At 40.5% G+C, this 19,602-nt stretch overlaps 1 pseudogene; it reads right to left on the minus strand.

Annotated features, from left to right (window-relative positions):
• Positions 1-1,842: 1,842 nt before the first annotated feature.
• Positions 1,843-1,962, minus strand: LOC112650851 (5S ribosomal RNA; annotated as a pseudogene).
• Between the last annotated feature and the right edge of the window lie 17,640 nt (positions 1,963-19,602).

Consider the following 19,602-nt stretch of genomic DNA (forward strand, 5'->3'; position numbering starts at 1 on the left):
GTGCCCCGCGGGCTGCGGGGAGGGGGGAGGAGGGAGGGGAGGACGGAGAAGAGACGGGAGGAGGGGGGGGAGGGAGGAGGGGTGAAGGTGAGGGGCAGGGGAGGAGGGGGAAGAGAGGGGAGGACAGGAGGGATGGGGAGAAGAGGGGAGGATGGAGAAGAGAAGGGAGGGAGGAGGGGGAGAAGGGGAGGGAGGGGGAAGATATGGGGGAAAGAGGGGTGGAGGAGGAGGGGGGAAGAGGGGAGGACAGGAGGGATGGGGAGAAGAGAGGAGGATGGAGGAGGGAGAGGGGAGGAGGGGCGAAGATGAGGGACGAGCGGAGGGGGGAAATGGGGAAAGAGGGGAGGAGGGGGAGGGGGAAGAGAGGGTGGACAGGAGGAAGAGGGGAGAAGGGAGAAGAGACGGGGGAGGAGGGGGGAGAGGGGAGGGAGGATGGGGAGAAGAAGGGAGGGAGAGGGGAGGAGAGGGAAGACGGGGGGAAGAGGAGGGAGGGGGAAGGAGGGGAGGGATGGGGAGAAGAGGGGAGGATGGAGAAGAGGAGAGGGGAGGGAGGAGGGGGAGAAGGGGAGGGAGGGAGAGGGGAGGAGGGGGGAAGATAAGGGGAAAGAGGAGGGAGGGGGAGAACAGGGGGAGGGAGGAAGAGAGAGGAGGATGGAGAGAAGGGGAGGGATGGGGAGAAGAGGGGAGGATGGAGAGGAGAGGGGGGAGGGGGGAAGAGGGAGGACAGAAAAGAGAGGGGGGGGGAGGAGGGGGAAGAGGGGAAGCCGCCCACGCCGGACACACGGGCGGGTGGGGCGGGGAGGTTCACTGAGCGAGGCTGAAGACTAAGGTTTTTTTTTAAGAAAGAGAAAACCTGTTATCTCAAAGAGGAGAGTTTTTTTTTTTTCTTTTTCTCATCTGCAAATGTGAATAATGATGCCTAACCCACCCACGGGCTTATCGTGAGAACTAGTGGAAATAAAATTGGAATCGTATAACGTGAAATGCCACGAACATAGAAGCAGAGAGTGAAGAGTTGGCCTCGTGTTGAGCAGTGGAGCAGCTGGAAGCGTTTGCAGCGCAAGGGGCACGGGGATGCCCCCGGGCTCAGTGTGGAGCCTCCGCCTGGGGCTCAGGCCACGACCAGGATCGAGTCCCTGGGGCTCCCCACAGGGAGCCTGCTCCTCCCCCTGCCTGTGTCTCTGCCTCTCTCTCTGCGTCTCTAGTGAATAAATAAATAACGTCTTAAAAAAAAAAAAAAACTGGTACAAGCGCTTGGGAGAGCAGTTAGGAATTATTTCGTAAAATGACATGTGCCTACCCCGCTTCTACGCTAATTCTCGCATATGTGCCCAAAGAAATACCTACACATACAAGAATGTTCATGATAAAACTGGATATTGCAAAAAATCTGTTTATTGGCGTTAGGGAGTAATAAGGAAATCGTGGTATATGCATGCAATGTAATAACATAGGAAGAAAAGGATGAGCTAGTTCCGTATCCACTAATATGGGTAATCTCAAATTATGGATAAACACGGAAAAGCAAACAGGTTGAAGAATACGTAGTGTAAAATAGCATTTATATAGCTCAAAACATGCACAATAATATAACTTGGGGGAATGTATATAAATTACAAAATTATAAAATGCATTGGAATGATAAACACTAAAATTTAAAGATAGTGGGAAACTGGACAAAGATGAAATCAAGAAGCTCATAGGAGCTTAAATTCTTCGTTTATGTTTCATTCTTTAGGTTGGTGATGGTTTCACAGGCATGCCTCACATTATTGTTTGTGCCTTCTGCTATGCCTGAAATATTTAATAATTATTTTTCTATTTCTTTCTTTCTTTTTTTAAAGCCTGCAGCACCCGGTATTCCCAGGCGGTCTCCCATCCCAAGTACTAATCAGGCCCAACCCTGCTTAGCTTCTGAGATCAGACAAGATCGGGCACGTTCAGGGTGGTATGGCCGTAGACTATTTTTCTATTTCTTAAAGCAAATCTCCATCCATACCCTTCCTTAGCCAGTTTCCTCCGTTAGCTAACAGTTCATCTTTTACTATTTGCTTTTTTTTATGATTTTATTTATTTATTCATGAGAGACACAGATAGAGACACAGGCAGAAAGAGAAGCAGGCTTCCTGCAGGGAGGCAATATGGGACTCAATTCCAGGACCACCCCCCCAGGATCACAACCTGAGCCAAAGGCAGAAACTCAACCACTGAGCCACCCAGGTGCCCACAATTTGCTTTTTCAAAGGACTGGTTTTTGCTTTCATATTTATTATTCCCACCATTCTTCTATTTTCTTTTTTCCTTTTTTTTTTTTTTTTAAGATTTACTTATTTATTTTAGACAGTGGGAAGCGGCAGGAGGAGAGCGAGAGAGAATCTAAAGCAGGTTCCATACCAAGCACTGAGTCCAACATGGGGCTCAGTCCTGCAACCCTGAGATTATGACCTGAAACAAAATCAAGAATCAGAAGCTTGATGGAGGACTGAGCCACCCAGGTGCCCCCGTTAATAGACTATAGGTTGTTTTAGAGACTTAGGGTTGTTTTAGTTTTACGGGAAATTAAACAGCTAATACTGGATTTCTCATATATTCCCTTTCCCTCCTATTGAAAGATTCCCTAATTGTTAGTATCTTGCTTTACCGTAGTACATTCATGACAATTGATGAACCAGTATTGATACATTATTATTAGCTGAAGTCCATAGTTTACATTAGGGGCCACCCTTTGTTTTATGTTGAACATATATACTATATGCATATTTCAATTTTTAGATTATCTCTGAAAGAATTATGTAAGAAACTGTTGTTGCCTCCAGGGAGGGGAGCTTGATGACTAAAGTATAGAAATAGCGGTAATCTATCCCTGTGTGCACATATTTTGAAAGATGAAGAGTAAAGAAACTTGAATAAAGAACTTTTGTTGCATAGATAGAACAGAGAAATGAGGTGGTTGTGGTAGGGGGAACTGGGATCAGGAAAAAGTGTTTTTAAGATGGGAAATAGAACATGCAGACTGGTGGAAGTCAAGCAACGGAGAGAGAAACTGATGATATAAGAGAATGAGGGGGTATCTGAGGTAGCAAAATATTGAGTGGGTGGGGGGCAGGTACATGGTAGCCAAATAGAAAGTGACCTTTGCTAAAAAAGAATGCCTGCTCCCTGGTGACCAGGGGCAAGAAGGATCCATGGGTACACATGCAGATGGGAGTAATGATTTAATATGTGGAGTTTAGGAAGTTCCTTGTTGATGGCTTTCTATTGTCTCACTGAGATCATGAGCTATAATTGAGAGGACAGTCAGACGTGTAGAAGAAATAAAGTATTAACCAGACTTCAAGGAGAGCCTAGAATCCCTGATTGTCTATCACCTCACATAGTGTATAGAGCCCCAGATTCACTTCTTGCTCACTATTCTCACCTTGTTCCTACTGTAGCATTTGAAGATTCAGACATTCCCACCTAGATACGGCTCCCTTAATACAGAGGTATTTCTCAATATTGTCCCCTAGGACTTACATGGTTTCATCTGCTTTGAATGTGACTCCCTTGTTACGGCTCTCAAAAACCTATATACAGTAGCATGGGGCACCTCGGTGGCTCAGTCAGTTTGCATCTGACTCTTGATTTCAGCTCAGGTGATGATCTCAGGGTCATGAGATTGAGCCCCGTGTCTGGGGTCTACACTGGGGGTAGAGTCTGCTTAAGATTCTTGCTCTCAAAAAAAAAAAAAAAAAAAAAAAAAAAGATTCTTGCTCTCTCTCTGACCCCCCATACCCCACCCCTACTTATGTGCACTCTCTCTCTCTTAAAAAAAAAGAAAAAAGAAACTACATACAGTTATAATAGCATCCAAAAGAATAAACTACTTAAAGAATAAATTTAACCAAGGTGGTGAAAGCTTTGCACACTTAAAACTATAAAATATTGCTTAAAAAAAAAATTAAAAGGCAAATAAATGGAAAGACATTGGCCTTTTTTTTTTGTTTTTTTTTACAAATGGAAAATCTGATTCTCAAATGCAAATGGAATTTCAAGGGGCCCCATATAACAAAAACAATCTTGAAAAAGGAGAACACATTGGGGAGGACACACACATCTTGATTTCAAAACTTACTACAAAATTAGAGAATCAGTGCTGAGTGAAGTAAGTCAGTCGGAGAAGGACAAACATTATATGTTCTCATTCATGTGGGGAATATAAATAATAGTGAAAGTGAATATAAGGGAAGGGAGAAGAAATGTGTGGGAAATATCAGAAAGGGAGACAGAACATAAAGACTGCTAACTCTGGGAAACGAACTAGGGGTGGTAGAAGGGGAGGAGGGCGGGGGGGTGGGAGTGATTGGGTGACGGGCACTGGGGGTTATTCTGTATGTTGGTAAATTGAACACCAGTAAAAAATTTTTTTTAAAATGTAAAAAAGTCAAGATATTTAAATTGAGTAATTACATATTATTAAAGGGTGAGCTACAAAAACTCTAGTTACAGGCAAAAAGAACCAATAAGAAATACCCTTTATTAAAAAAATTAAAAACAGCAAAAAAAAAATTAGAGAATCAGAACTATAGCAACAGCATAAGGATAAACATATACAACAATAGAATAGAATTAGAGGCCAGAAATAAACCTTCACATATATAATGAACATATATGTCAAGGGTGCCAAGGGCATTCAATGGGGAAAGAATAATCTCTTCAATAAGTGATGCTGAGATCATTGGATATCTATATGCAAAAGAATGATGTCGGACCCTTACTTCATCCCATACACAAAAAATGAACTCAAAATGGGTTGAGGACTTAAGTACAAGAGCTAAAACCATTAAACTTTTAGAAGAAAACATGGGTAAATCTTCATTACCTTGTTTTGTTCACCAATACATCCTTAGTATCTGGCACACGCTAAACATTCAAAAATGGTAAAAAAAAAAAAAAAAAAAAAAAAATTTAAAAAACATTCAAAAATGGTTATTGAGTGAATTGATTTTTTGTTTGCTATTTCGAATCACTTATGGAATTATATTTTGCATTGAATGTCATGTTATACATTGTATGCTTAGTCTGGACTATTCTTCCTCTTTCATTTTTATCTGCCTCCCTCATCAAATGATCAACTCCCCCAGAGCAGGGCTCTGTAAACAGCCCTTACTAGCTATTGCTGTTTGACCAGCCATAGTCTCTTTCCTTCTTTGATTGCCACCAACTTTCAGTGATAAAAAGAGCAACTTGAAGAAAATAAAAAATCGCCTCTAATGTGAAAGGCAATTTAGGTAAATCTGAATGCTTGCCAGAAGCAACTGGACAAAAAGACAAAGAAGTGGGAGAGAGCTAACCAGCCCCAGACAGCTCAATGTCGCATTTATTTGGTAACAGAGGAGCTCCTTTCCGAGGTGACATGCACACAAGCACAACAGAGCAAGAGGAGGATCCAAGTGAACTGCCAAGCATTTCAGCCTCTCCAGAGGCCCAGTATATCAAGAACAACTGATTGGGGACTCTGGCACACTGCCAAGTACAAGACATCCGTCCACCAGCAGGAACACAAAGAGCCTTCGTTTTCTCCCCTCTCGGAGCACACTGATTAAAAGTAACAGCTGCCACCCTTTCTCCCTGATATTTGAGCATGATAACTCCCAAAGCCAAGGTCTTGCTATGAACCTTCCACACCATTCTTCAAAATGAGGCCTGGAAGATTACCTAAAAGTTTGAGGAACCTGGATTGGACACTATTACCTACCAAACTATCTCGAAATAAGCACACCAGTTAGTAGCAATTGTTCTGAAAGATTTCATGACTCCAGCTATTTCTCAACTCTTTATGCAGCTTCATAAAGGCATAACACTCCAGGATCCTGTGTGTTTTAAGATAGGTAAACAGCCAAAATGTTGTGGTTCAGTTCTACCCTTGGGTACAGAGTCTACACTGTGTAGATGCTAAGCCTTACTTAAGGCACTTCTTCTTTTTTTTACTTGCTCTACTGTATTTAGCAGATCCACAATCTCTCAAAGCGTGTTCCCTTAAGAAGCCCATGGAAAACAATTTCTGTGGGCTGCCTGGGTGGCTCAGCGGTGGAGCGTCTGCCTTCAGCTCAGGGCGTGACCCCGGGGTCCTGAGATCGAGTCCCACATCGGGCTCCCGATGAGGAGCCTGCTTCTCCTCTGCCTCTGTCTCTGCCTCTCTCTGTGTCTCGTTGAATAAATAAATAAAAATCTTCAAAAAAATATTTCTGTGATCAAAAATAATTTGGGAAATTCCGTATACCTTGTCTCCCTCTTAGAACTTCATCGTGCACATTATAAGCTCTAATGAGTCCACAGAGAAGAAACTACTCTTTCTAGAACTTAACTAGCACTTGCAGCTTAGTTTAAACTTGCTTTTAACAACTTCAATGATATCTATACAATTAAAAGCTAGTGACATCAGCTTTATGGATTATTCTTTCTTTTAGCACTTTTAAATAAAAGTTAGGTAGATTTGAAGATGGCTAGTAGAATGAATGGAGTTGGCTAAAAACTTACTTTTATATAAGAACTTCATGTTAGGGATCCCTGGGTGGCGCAGCGGTTTGGCGCCTGCCTTTGGCACAGGGCGCGATCCTGGAGACCCGGGATCGAATCCCACGTCAGGCTCCCAGTGCATGGAGCCTGCTTCTCCCTCTGCCTATGTCTCTGCTTCTCTCTCTCTCTCTGTGCGACTATCATAAATAAAATAAAAATTAAAAAAAAAAAAGTTTAAAAAAAAAAGAACTTCATGTTAGTTGATGAGCAAATTAAGTTCCTCTCTCTCTCTCTGGATCCACTTATACCCCTGAATCAAATATTCTACCCCTATCTAAATCTCTTTCAATTTGTGCAGTAACCACAATCTGGTTTCCCAGCCTCGGCTAATTTGACCAAGGATGGTCACCTGGCACAAGGGAGGTTGTAGGGAGTCCTCAATTGGCAACAACCTCTGACTTATGCGGCTTGACTTGAAAAGATAAGAGATCGGAGTGAAATTACCAGCTGGTAGTGAGACAGAAGGATGCAGATGCATGGAGCAGAGCCAAGGCAAATTAATGACAAAGGATTAAACTGGAACAAGCATTGATGATCACCTGTGCTGAGGTCCCAGTGCTGAGGTAGCCCCAGCCATGTCACTGCTCTTGTTTCAAATTAATGCTTCTAACCATAATCCCCTTGTATTTAAACCATTTGAGTGGATCTCTATTTCTTGCAAACTGTTCCTTTTTTTTTTTTTTTTAGATTTATTTATTTGAGAGACAAAAGAAAGAGAGTGCAAGCAGGAGAAAGGGCCAAGGGTGAGGGAGAGAATCGTCAAGCAGATTTCCCGCTGAGTGCAGAGACTAACGCTGGACTACATACATCTCATGACCCTGAGATCATAACCTGAGCCAAAACCAAGAGCTGGATGCTCAACAAAATGAGCTGCCCAGGAATCCCTCTTGCAAACAGTTCTACATTAAAACAACTACTTACCAAGTGTTCTTCTGAGATCAGTGGAATGTATGCAACAGAATGAAGTATGGCAACGACCTTAATTGAACTAATGGTAGAATTAGAGAAATAAAACATCAATGTCAGACAATAACTGATCATCTAAGACTGTTTATAAAATTACGGAATATAATATAGAGAGAACACTGGACTTAGAGTAAGAAAACATGAATTTTTGAGACCTGGGACTCAGACTCAGGGAAGAGATGGCACATTCAAATGCTTAATTCAAGAATGTTTAATGATATAGGGCTCCTGTCTGGCTCAGTCAGTAGAACATATTATTCTTGATCTTGGGGTCCTGAGTTCAAGCACCATGTTGAACATAGAGCTTACTTAAAAAAAAAAAAAAGAATGAATGTTTAAGGACATATTTTTCAAAAGAAACAATGTTTAATGAAACTTTTGAGGTAGTGAGAATGACTATTGATCATGGTGATGGCTTCACAGTGTTCATTGTCAGAACTCAGCAAGTATACACTTTAAATACGTGCAGTTCATTGAATGTCAGGCATGCTTCAATAAAGCTAAAAAAAAAAAAAGGAAGAAAAAGAACAGGATGTTTGGGGCACCTGGGTGGCACAGTCGGTTAAGCATCCGACTCTTAGTTTCGGCTCAGGTCATAATCTCAGGGTCATGAGATGGAGCCCTGCATTGGGCTCCACGCTCAGTACAGAATCTGCTTAAGTATCTCTCCCCTTCTCCCTCTGCCCCCTCAAAACAAATTAATAAATATTTTTTTAAAAATTTTTAAAAAGGATGTTTAATGAAGGAACTATTTACTGAAATATGAGTGTCAAGAGGAAAGCATCTGTGGACAAGCAATCCTGAGAAGCCATTAGCACCCTGGGGCTGAAGGAGCACGGAGGAGACTTAAGAAATCAACAGAGCTCTAGCTGTGAACATGGGGCCTACAAACCATCTGTTGCCCTCTAGTAAGAGATAAGAACAGAATTTGAGAGTGAATGTTTAGAAACTTCTATACCAATTTAACAGACTAATGTCACCTTTGTTGAATCCAATGATATAAAACCTGCGGATTTATATTTTATAGGTCTTTGGGGTTTTTAATTTCACTTTCCCCCTAATTCATTTTGTTATTTTTTTAAGGTAGCGATCAATGGTGGGGTGGTAATTTTAAAAGATCACCATGGATAGTTTGAAAAACACTAGTCTAGAGGAGTTCAATCTCTGATAAAACGTGAGCTCTGCATGGGAAGAGCTAGGGAACATGCATCCTTCAGTCTCTTTCCTCTCACAATGATCTCTCTGTCTCTACCCTGGGCTAAACCCAATAAAAAGGCAAAGGACAGAGAAACTCAGGTAATGGAGTATACAGCCAGCTGGGCACGGAGCAAGCAGGGAAGGATGGGGAATGGATCTAGAGGAACAAGCAGAGAGTAAACTGTACTCTGGACTATGACACTCATTAGATGTATGATCTTCGGAGAGTGACTTGGTCTCAGTAAACCTCAATTCACCTCACCCCCAAAGGAATGGGGGACCCTAGACCACCCTTCACTTATTCTATCATTCTCCCTTCACTTCCTTGAGCCAGAGACTTGGCGATCATCCTTTATTCTCCTCACCAGTGTCCCATCCAGGCAGTCCTGCTGGGTGTACCTCCACAACGACATTTGCAGGTGGCTCCTCCTCTCCACCCCATGCCCTGCCTGACCTGAGTTCCTTGGCCTTTGTCCACTAAGCTGCAACAGCCTTCTGACCAGTCCTGCTCTACTCCAGTCCATCCCCCAGGGTGACACATACAGATTTGACTAACTTACTTCATAACTTAAGTACAGGTCTTGAAAGTGAGCATTTAGAAAAACTTAAGTGTTCAGAACCCTTGAATGTTTGGGTTGGGTTGGGTTTTGGTCTTCAGATCAATAAGTGCTTTTGTATGCTTCCATGCTTCTTTTTTAAAAATATTTTTTTGCTTTATTTATTCATGAGAGACACACAGAGAGAGGCAGAGACACAGGCAGAGGGAGAAGCAGACTCCCTGCAGGGAACCTGATGCGGTACTTGATCCCAGGACTCGATCCCAGGACCCCGGGGTCACACCCTGAGCCAAAGGCAGATGCTCAACCACTGAGCCACCCAGGTGTCCCTCCTTCCATGCTTCTAATCATGCTCTTTTCCTCTGTTTGAAATGCCCTTGTCCCTTTGTTGCCAGCTAACTCTATTCACCTTTCAGAACTTGGGAAAATTTCCCTGACCACCACACCGAATACAAGCAAGGAGCCACTTTATGCTCTTATTGTACACTTTATTATTCACTTATTTCTGCACTGTAATTAACCTTACCTTTAGAAACTGTAAATCCCCTGAGGCACCTGCTGGTTCAGTGGATAGAGCCTATGACTCTTGATCTCAAGGTCATGAGGTCAAGCCCCACATTGGGCGTAGAGTCTACTTTTAAAAAATGAGGGCTGCCTGGGTGCTCCATCGGTTAAGTATCTGCCTTCGGCTCAGGTCATGATTTCAGGTCCTGGGACTGAGCTCTGCATTGGGCTGCCTGCTCAGTGAAGAATCTGCTTCTCCCCTCTCCTGTGCTCATGCTCGCTCACTCTCTCTCTCTCTCTCTCTCTCAAGTAAATAAATAAGATCTTTTTTTTTTTTTTTAAATGAAACTATAAACTACCTGATGGAAGGAGCTACACCATTGTCAGAGTATTTCCTTGCCTAATAGAACCTGGACACAATAAACGCTCTCTTTGTATATTTGTTGAATGAGTGAATAAATGAGAATGGGGTGGTCAGTAGAGTCTTCGTGGAAATGGAATTTGAACTAAATTCTCTAGGATAGACAAGAATGAGATGGCCAGAAAGGAGAGGAAGTACATGAGATGGCCACAGAGAAGGGGAGGAAGCACCCAGTTTGTATAACAATTTGAAATCAAATTGTTGACCAAGTCAGAATGACCAGTATGATGGTCAAATATATGTAGATGAGTTCGAATGTAGGAACTAAAGATTAAAGGTAGGGCAGCCCCGGTGGCGCAGCGGTTTAGTGCCACCTGCAGCCTGGGGTGTGATCCTGGAGACTGGTGATCGAGTCCCACGTCAGGCTCCCCGCATGGAGCTTGCTTCTCCCTCTGCCTGTGTCTCTGCCTCTCTCTGTATGAATAAATAAATAAAATAAATAAAATAAAATAAATAAAATCTTAAAAAAAAAAGATTAAAGGGAAGAAGGTTTTTGACGTTCTGTAACAAAGAGCCTTGAATTCCATGTTAGAATTTGTCTTGTAAGCAGGGAGTGAACTGCGAAATTGAGGTTGAACATTGACCTCTTTGTTCGCTTGTTTGTTTTTAAGATTTTATTTATTTGAAACAGAGAGAGAACAAGTGGGGAGGAGGGGCTGAGGCAGAGGGAGAAGCAGACTCCCTGTTGAGTCAGTCCAATGCCGGACTCAATCCCAGGATCCTGAGATCATGGCCTGAGCCGAAGGCAGACGCTTAACCTACTGAGCACCCCTGGTTCCCCAGAACATTGACTTCTTTGAAGGGAAAATTAAATTATAGAAAAGATGTATTAGGAAGATTACTCTTCCTGTGGTGTTTACAATTAACTGAAATAAAAGGAGAGTAGAAGCAAAAAAGTCATCCAGAAAGTTATTAAAATAATTCATAGGAGGGGGGGTTAAAAGTCGAGATTCGGATTGTTGGCAGGAATATGGAAAGGAAATAGAGTGAAAAGAGAGACATTAAAAAGAAAACAGTTATAGAAAATTTGTTAAAATAACGGTCTCTAATGATTAGCCTACATGCATGCAACTTAGCATTTACTGATTTGTTGACACTCTGAAATTCAGGTTGGTACCAATGACGGAAATAAAGATGAGACAAGACGATGACGTAATGAATGCATCTGTTTTCCTAACGTGTATTACTGTTGTTGTTTAACATAAAAAGTCAGGCTGAAAATTAAAATCTCAGACAAAAGGTTTTACATTTTGGATTCCAAGGCCTCGTTGCAGTATCTACTGCCACCTGCTGGCAGAGGGAGAGTGACTAGAGTCTCGGAATTGGGAAACCTAACAAGTCTCGGTTGACATTATGTAGTCATTCAAATGCGAAGTACCTGGAGGGTGACAGGGGTTTCTATTCTTTATTATATACTCCAATTGCTGTATCACCACCAGCTCAAGGAGTCCTGTGGATTTGCCACTGGGTGATCACGCTCGATGCCTTATTCCTTTTTCATTCTATTCTTCGGGAGTAGTTTTGGGATTTCCTTAGATTTCCTCACTTCAAGAAAAAAAAAAAGATTTCCTCACTTCTAAGATTGAAACAATGAAAGTTTGCTAGCTACTTCCACTATATTGTAGAAAAAGAATGGAGGAAAGAAAACTCAAGTAAGGGTGTTTTTCTTTTGTTTGTACCAGACATCTGTTTTGTTCTACAAATGGATTTTTTTAAAGATTTATTTATTTGAGAGAGAGAGACAGAGTGAGGAGGGGAGAGACAGAAGGGCAGGGAGAGAGGAATGCAAGCAGACCTCGAGCTGAGCACAGAGCCCTACCTGGGGCTTGATCTCACAACTCTGAGATCGTGACCTGAGCTGAAACCAAGGGTCAGATGGGTGTTTAATCAACTGCACATCACCCAGGTGCCCCTACAAATTGATTTTTTTAATTTATTTTTTAAAAATTTTGATTCAGTACCATAAAGTTTTTATTTTTGCTGTGTTGTAGTAATAGGTTTTAAAATATACTAGAGTGATCCTACATCTATCTAAGTGAATATTGATAGGTTAATATTGGAAGTACTGGATCTATACGCATATCCTTAAAATATTCATGCCCTTTGATCCAATATTTTTCATTTTGGAAGTTTATCTTAAGGAAGTAATCACAAAATGGTGAAACAGCTTTATTTACAAAACATGTATCACATCATTTGTAATAACAAGAAATTGAAGATCATGTAAATGTCCAATAAAACAGTAACTGTAAACAATGCTATAATCATAAAATGAAGTGCTTAATAGCCATCAAAATGATATTCATGAATTATTTAGAATCACATGGGAAGGTGCATTTTATTTTGGTAAATCCATATAAGGGCGCCTGGGTGGCTCAGCAGTGGAGAGTCTGCCTTCGGCTCAGGGCATGATCCTAGGGTCCCGGGATCAAGTCCCGCATCGGGCTCCCTGCATGGAGCCTGCTTCTCCCTCTGTCTGTGTCTCTGCCTCTGTGTCTCTCATGAATAAATAAAATCTTTTTTTAAAAATGTACATAAATATGTGATTACAACTATATAAAACTAAACAAAATCTTAACAATCCATGGATATAAAAAAAACTAGAAAGAAATATTTTATTTTTCTATATTCTAATCCACTGTTCTTCATGGTGAATTACTAAAATCCCATATGGTGGTAACTGGCCTCCTTAGTGTCCTAAGCAGCATATCAGTCTCATAAAATCCTATGTAGTCCCTCACAAATACTATGTATTCAATAAATATTCATTCCTTTTTCTTACCTAAGCATTCCTGAGGGTGGAGAGAGGTTATGTGTATTGTATGTAAACTAGTTCTCACTAATTTACAGAATATTTTCATCTTTTCTCTATTTGATATTTCCAAATAAGACCATGCACTTAAAAAAAAAAAAGACTTTATTGATTTATTCGAGAAAGAGAGAGAGAGCATAGAGGGAGATGGAGAAGCACCCTCCCTGCTGAGCAGGGAGCCCAACATCCAACAGGAAGAAGCCAGCACAGTTCTCCCACATGCATTTCCAGGAAAATTTCCCCATAAACTATCTCAAAATTACTTATTGTAAAATCCATCTTACTTTTGTGGTTTAAATATTAGTCCTGTGGGATGCTCCTCAAAAAATAAGGTCCTATGATCAAATACATTTGACAAAATATATCTACTCTCACCTCCTCTAAGAGGTTCCCATTGTACATGAACATAGTGAAGGCTTTAAGAAATGCTTCAGAGGGAAGACTGTTGAATTTTGTTTAGTCAACTGTTCCACAACCTTCTTTGACTGAAGAAACTTGTTTCCGAGGAACACCTTTACCCAGCCATGGAACATATTTTGGAAAAGATTGTGTCAAGGCAAACATCTGACGCCTTCAGACTTGGCTGTCTTCGGTGGCTACAACTGGTCTGTACTTAGCTACCAAGTCAACAATTACAGAGCCCTATAATGTAATATCATTGTGTGTCAAATATACTCAAATTTTAAGGAAAAAATGTAAAAAACAAACAGAAAAGAAATTATAGGGCGAGAAGTGAATTCAGGAACCAAAAATTAAATGCCATTTTACAAATTTTTTGCAACATGAGGTGATTGTTTCATAATTCCACTGGCTTTATGTCTGCCAAAGATTGCCATGCCAAATCTTTTTGTATTTTGTTTTGATACCGGGACTATAAAGAAATGAATCAACATATAATAGTTACCTCTGGGAGTGGGGGGATAGAGGATGGACATTAAGGGGGGCACGTGATGTAATGAGCACTGGGTATTATATAAGACTGGTGAATCACTGACCTCTACCTCTGACCAATAATACTATCTGTTAATTAATTGAATTTTAATTTTAAAATAAATAAATAAATAGTTATCTTTAGGAATGGCAAACTGTTAAGGGCACCATCAGTGTAAATTTTAGACTCTAAAAAAGCACAAGAGCTTTAAAATCACAGGAAAATGATCACTCAGACTTTCTGATATTCCCAGAAAATGTTCCCTATTAAAAATTGTCTTTACTTCATCTACCCCTATTTCACAAAATGAAGAGGTCTCATCCATATCTTTTTAAAATTAAGCTTAACATGTGTTAAAAAAAAAAAAACTCAACTGAGTAAATTTAAGAATTAAACTGGCTTTATTCCTGACTCAGGCAGCATCCCATAGAGCAGAGAGAAAGAGGCTCCAAACTGTTACACAAAATGGGAGATTTCTACGGGCAGAAGGGGGCAGGGACAAGGAAAGAATGGATTCGCTCATCTTCCTTTGGAGTATGGAAGGGGTCTATCAAGTGGATTATCTCACTACTCCTGACCAATAAATTCCAGGTTGACCAGTTAAGACTATATTTCTGGGGGGACGCCCAGATGGCTCAGCAGTTAAGGTCTGCTTTCAGCTCAGGGCCTGATCCTGGAGTTCAGGGTTCAAGTCCCACATCAGGCTCCCTGAGGGGAGACTGCTTCTCCCTCTGCCTATGTCTCTGCCTCTCTCTCTGTGTCTATCATGAATAAACAATAAAATCTTAAAAAAAAAAAAGATTATATTCCTGGGGGAGGTTGAAACTGCAAATTGGTTAGGTATTAAGTGTCTGTTTGGTGACATGGTCTTAGCACAAGTAACTCCATTGTCTTTTTTTTTTTAAACATATGCCATTACCATTTGCAAACTTCTTCCCAAAATATCTCATTGATTTAGAAGACATTGGAGAAAAAATCCAAAAGTAAGTAATGTAGATAAGAAATGTGAAAACTGGGCAGCCTGGGTGGCTCAGCGGTTTAGCGCCGCCTTCAACTCACGGCGTGATCCTAGAGACCAGGGATTGAGTCCCACGTCGGGCTCCCTGCATGGGGCCTGCTTCTCCCTCTGTGTCTCTGCTTCTCTCTCTCTCTTTCTCTCTCTCTGTGTCTCTCATGAATACATAAATAAAATCTTAAAAAAAAATGAAATGTGATAACTATGATTCTCCAACAAAAAGCAGAAGGAATGTGGCCACAGATGAAATTCCCTTTGAATCTCCAGTGAAGAGGTTGAAAGGTGTCAGCTTCACAGTGTGATGGTGGTTAATAACCTAAACTGCTATATCATATATCATATCTTCAGTTGTACATTCATGTAAAATGCCCAATTTCACACTAAACTCTGGCTTCAGAGACTTTTCAAAACATATCACAACAGGCCCATCAACAAGTGCCCAGCTAGATAGATGGTCTTTTACAGACAACAACAGCTGCTGATTTGCTTATTTCCTGCACTAAACATTGCTGAGTTGATAGGCCATCTGGCTTTAGGGTTTTTTTTTTTTTTTTTTTTATTGCAATGGTGATTGAAACAATACTTTAAAATCTATATTCTTATTCAACCCTGTGATCCAGGAAGAGCAAAGTGTAGGAAGGATAAATATTTGTGGAACAAATTACGATCACGTTAGGCAAATTTTCCAGTTTCTTTTATTTAGCAGCATATATACCCTTGCTATATTTTGCATATTTGTGGAATTATCGTCTAGAACCCCAGTATGCATGACAGTTTCAGATACTAAAATTCTAGTTATTTAAGGCATTTAGTATTTTAGCATATGTTTCAACCATTATCATTTATATGATAAGCATAAATTTATGTCGTAACAATAATGCGCCTAGAATTTTTTTAAATCACCACTTGTTTAAAAACCCCAGGAAATTCAAAGAAAGATTAAATCTACAAATTCAAAGAATTTTTTAGTGACTGATCAAATTACAAAACTGGATGAAATGCATATGAAATAGATCTTTCAAAATACATGTTAAGCATAATATGATTCAGTCTTTTTTCCTTTGAACTGCTAGTAAAACCAGAACATGACTTCCTTTTAGTTAAATTTTTACTTTTTTAAAGAATGTCTGGGGAATCCCTGCATGGCTCAGCGGTTTAGTGCCTTTGGCCCAGGGCGTGATCCTGGAGTCCTGGGATCAAGTCCCGCATTGGGCTCCCTGCATGGAGCCTGCTTCTCCCTCTGCCTGTGTCTCTGCCTCTCTCTCTCTCTCTGTGTCTTTCATGAATAAATAATAAAATCTTTTAAAAATAATAAATAAATAAAGAATTTCTATGCCTGTGGGGCACCTGGGTGGCTTATTCAGTTGAGCACTTGGCTCTTGGTTTCAGGTCAGATCATGATCTTAGAGTCATGGGATCAAGCCCCATGTCAGGCTCTGCACTCAGGGGACAGTCTGCTTGAGATTCTTTCTCTCCCTCTCCTCCTGCACCGCCCAATCCCCTACTATCACCCTCTCTCTCAAATAAATAAATAAATAAATAAATAAATAAATAAATAAATAAATATTTTTAAAAAATTTATATGGATATATCTTCATTAGGATAAATAGGCTGTTTTATGGGATGCCTGGCTGGCTCACTTGGTGGAGTATATGACTCTTGATCTTGCGGTTGGGAATTTGAGCCCCATATTGGGTGTAGAGATTACTTAAAAATAAAATGAAATCTTTAAAAATAAAAGGATAAATGGGCTATTTTGGCCAGAAAGGATCACAGTATATTGAGTGTCTATACAAACGATCTAAACATTAAGAGGGATATTAGGACTGAAATTGTTACTTTATCAGTATAAAAAACCCACAAGTGATAAATTTATCCCTGAATTATTGAGTGCCACTTCATATATTTGTCTTTACGTTTCACTAGACTATGATTTTGTTAAGAAAAGTAATTTGCAGGGGGCTCCTGCCTGGCTCCGTCTGTAGAACATACAACTCTTTATCCTCGGGTCATGAGTTCAAGCCCCACATTGGGCATAGAGCTTACCTAAGAAAGAAAAGAAGCTTTTGTATTCCTTTCCTAGAATTAATACAATTAGGTGGTTAGTTGGTATTAATTAGCGTCTGTTAAATGAACAGTAAGTTTTAAGGGCACACACGAGTGAAAATGAACATTGGCTGGAGACTCTCAGAGGTAAAGAAAGACCTAGGTCAATTAAAGAAATGCCAAAGCAGCATGATAAGAATTGTGATATATTTTTCAATGCTTATATTTAACACATTAATACTTTTTAAATATGAAATTTAGAATGCAATATAATTTTTTTAAGATTTTATTTATTTATTCATGAGAGACACAGAGTGAGAGAGAGAGGCAGAGACACAGGCAGAGGGAGAAGCAGGCTCTATGCAGGGAGCCCGACGCGGGACTTGAGCCCAGGACCATGCCCTGGGCCGAAGGCAGACGCTCAACCGCTGAGCCCCCCCAGGCATCCTCATAGAATGCAATATAATTAATTATATAAATCTGAAAATTTATATAGTTTTTATATAATTATTTAAGAAGTATTCGTGGCATTCCATAGGCTGTGTGGTCTGGTAATGGGGCAGGAATTTAAAGCTACATGATGAACTTCTTTTTCCCTTGTAGCCAGAGATCACTACCACTGGGAAGGTTGAGGCCCACTGTGAATCTGTGGCCAGGACCAGGACCCTGCTGGACCTACCTCTGAAAGAATACCTTGATACCAGAGAATCAAAAGATGTTCTTCATCATTACTATCATGACCAACAACAAAGAACACTTGAAACCATGAAATTGCAGCTGTTTGACATTTTTTGACCTGAAATATCCACAGTTTCAGCCAAAAACTATCCCCGAGGAGCCAAGTTGCTGAGGACACAAGAAAGTGCAAGATATACATACAGCCCTCTAAGGGCCTTGGGATAACTGGATTAGACAAGGAAGGTTCTAGCCTAGGTTTGGCAAAGGATGGAAATTCTCAATGAGAAACAGGCAGGTGGATCTCATAGCCTCTAGTCTTGTTCATCTCACAACCCTCAGATCGCAAACCTGAGCCGAAATCAAGAGTTGGATGCTTAACCGACTGAGCCACCCAGGTGCCCTTATTTTATTTTAATTTTTTAAAAGTAGGCTCCACAGCTAACATGGAGCCCAACGTGGGGCTTGAATTCACAACCCTAAGATGAAGACCTGAGCTGAGACCACAAGTCAGACGTTTAAGTGACTGGAACACCAGGTGCCCCTACTCTAGAAGCTTTTTTAAAAAAATAGATAATATAGGGGCGGTCAGGGGCTCCTCAATGTAATTTTTTAAAATTATCGGTTGAAATTTTCTTGGCCCTGCTTACTCTTTATTCACCTTTCACGTTGCCAGTTGATGTGAACACAGGGAATGTGCACTATTTAATCTGTGTTTCCTCCACCACTTCTTTCCATCTTCCCCTTCTCATTTTCCCCTGGATATCTCCAGTGCTGGCCTCCGGGAGCACTCCTTGAAAATTCTGTCCCCTTCACAGGCATCCTCCCTTCCTCTTAACTCCATAACATTTACAGGTGTTTTTCTTTTATTCACCAACGTAGCTAAACATCTGTGCTCAAGAAATGTCAAGAATTTGGGACACCTGGCTGGCTTAGGTGGCGAAACATGTGAGTCTTGATTTCAGGGTCATGAGTTTGAGACCCACATTGGGTATAGAGATGACTAAAAAAATAAATAAACAAAAAAATACTAAAAATTAGTGAATTAGGGGCAAACAATTATGGAAAAGCAGGGAGAAGATGAGGAGATAAGAGTTGGGGTTGACATTTTTGACACCACAATAATCAAGAAATTGAATGGCATTAATGACCAGAAAAGTAATAAAGACAATAAAAAATTTACTTAACTTTATGTATGTGTGCCTATAAATAAAAAATAACACAATACAAAAAGAAAAAGCACAACAGTTTTTAATTTGAAACATTTTATAAATACCTACCAGTCTGAACTTTGGTCCCTTGATTATACCTTAATTTAACAATATTTTGTGTAAATAATTGCCCAGTAACTAGTGAGTACATTTTAATAAAATTGAACCACCTGCAAAAGGGAGAATGAAGTGATTCGAATGCAGAAATGAAGTAATTCAAATTCTGTTTGTCTACACAATTACTACTATCTGTGAAGTATTATCACTATTTATTTAAAATCTACTGTTTAAACATAAGAATATGTAATAACACAAAGGTTGGAAACATGAACTGAGCCAGAAATGAACTCAGATGATTCTGAGCCTTTATAAACTTACTCTTAAAATGAATATATAGCTGAGTTCATGTGTTAAAGGAGTCGGTTGCACCACTGAATTCTACAAATTCACTTCCATGAGAATGCCGGGTTTATTAAAAGATAACTAATATGGGTGCCTGGGTGGCTCAGTGGCTGAGCATCTGCCTTCAGCTCAGGTCATGATCCTAGCGTCCAGGGATCGAGTCCCTCATTGGGCTCCCCTCAGGGAGCCTGCTTCTCCCTCTGCCTGTGTCTCTGCCTCTCTCTCTCTGTGTCTCTCATGAATAAATAAGTAAAATCTTTAAATAAAATAAAATAAACCACCTGGCCTATGGTATTTTTGTCGTGGC

Source organism: Canis lupus, chromosome 29, assembly GCF_003254725.2.
Source record: "Canis lupus dingo isolate Sandy chromosome 29, ASM325472v2, whole genome shotgun sequence".
NCBI lineage: Eukaryota > Metazoa > Chordata > Mammalia > Carnivora > Canidae > Canis > Canis lupus.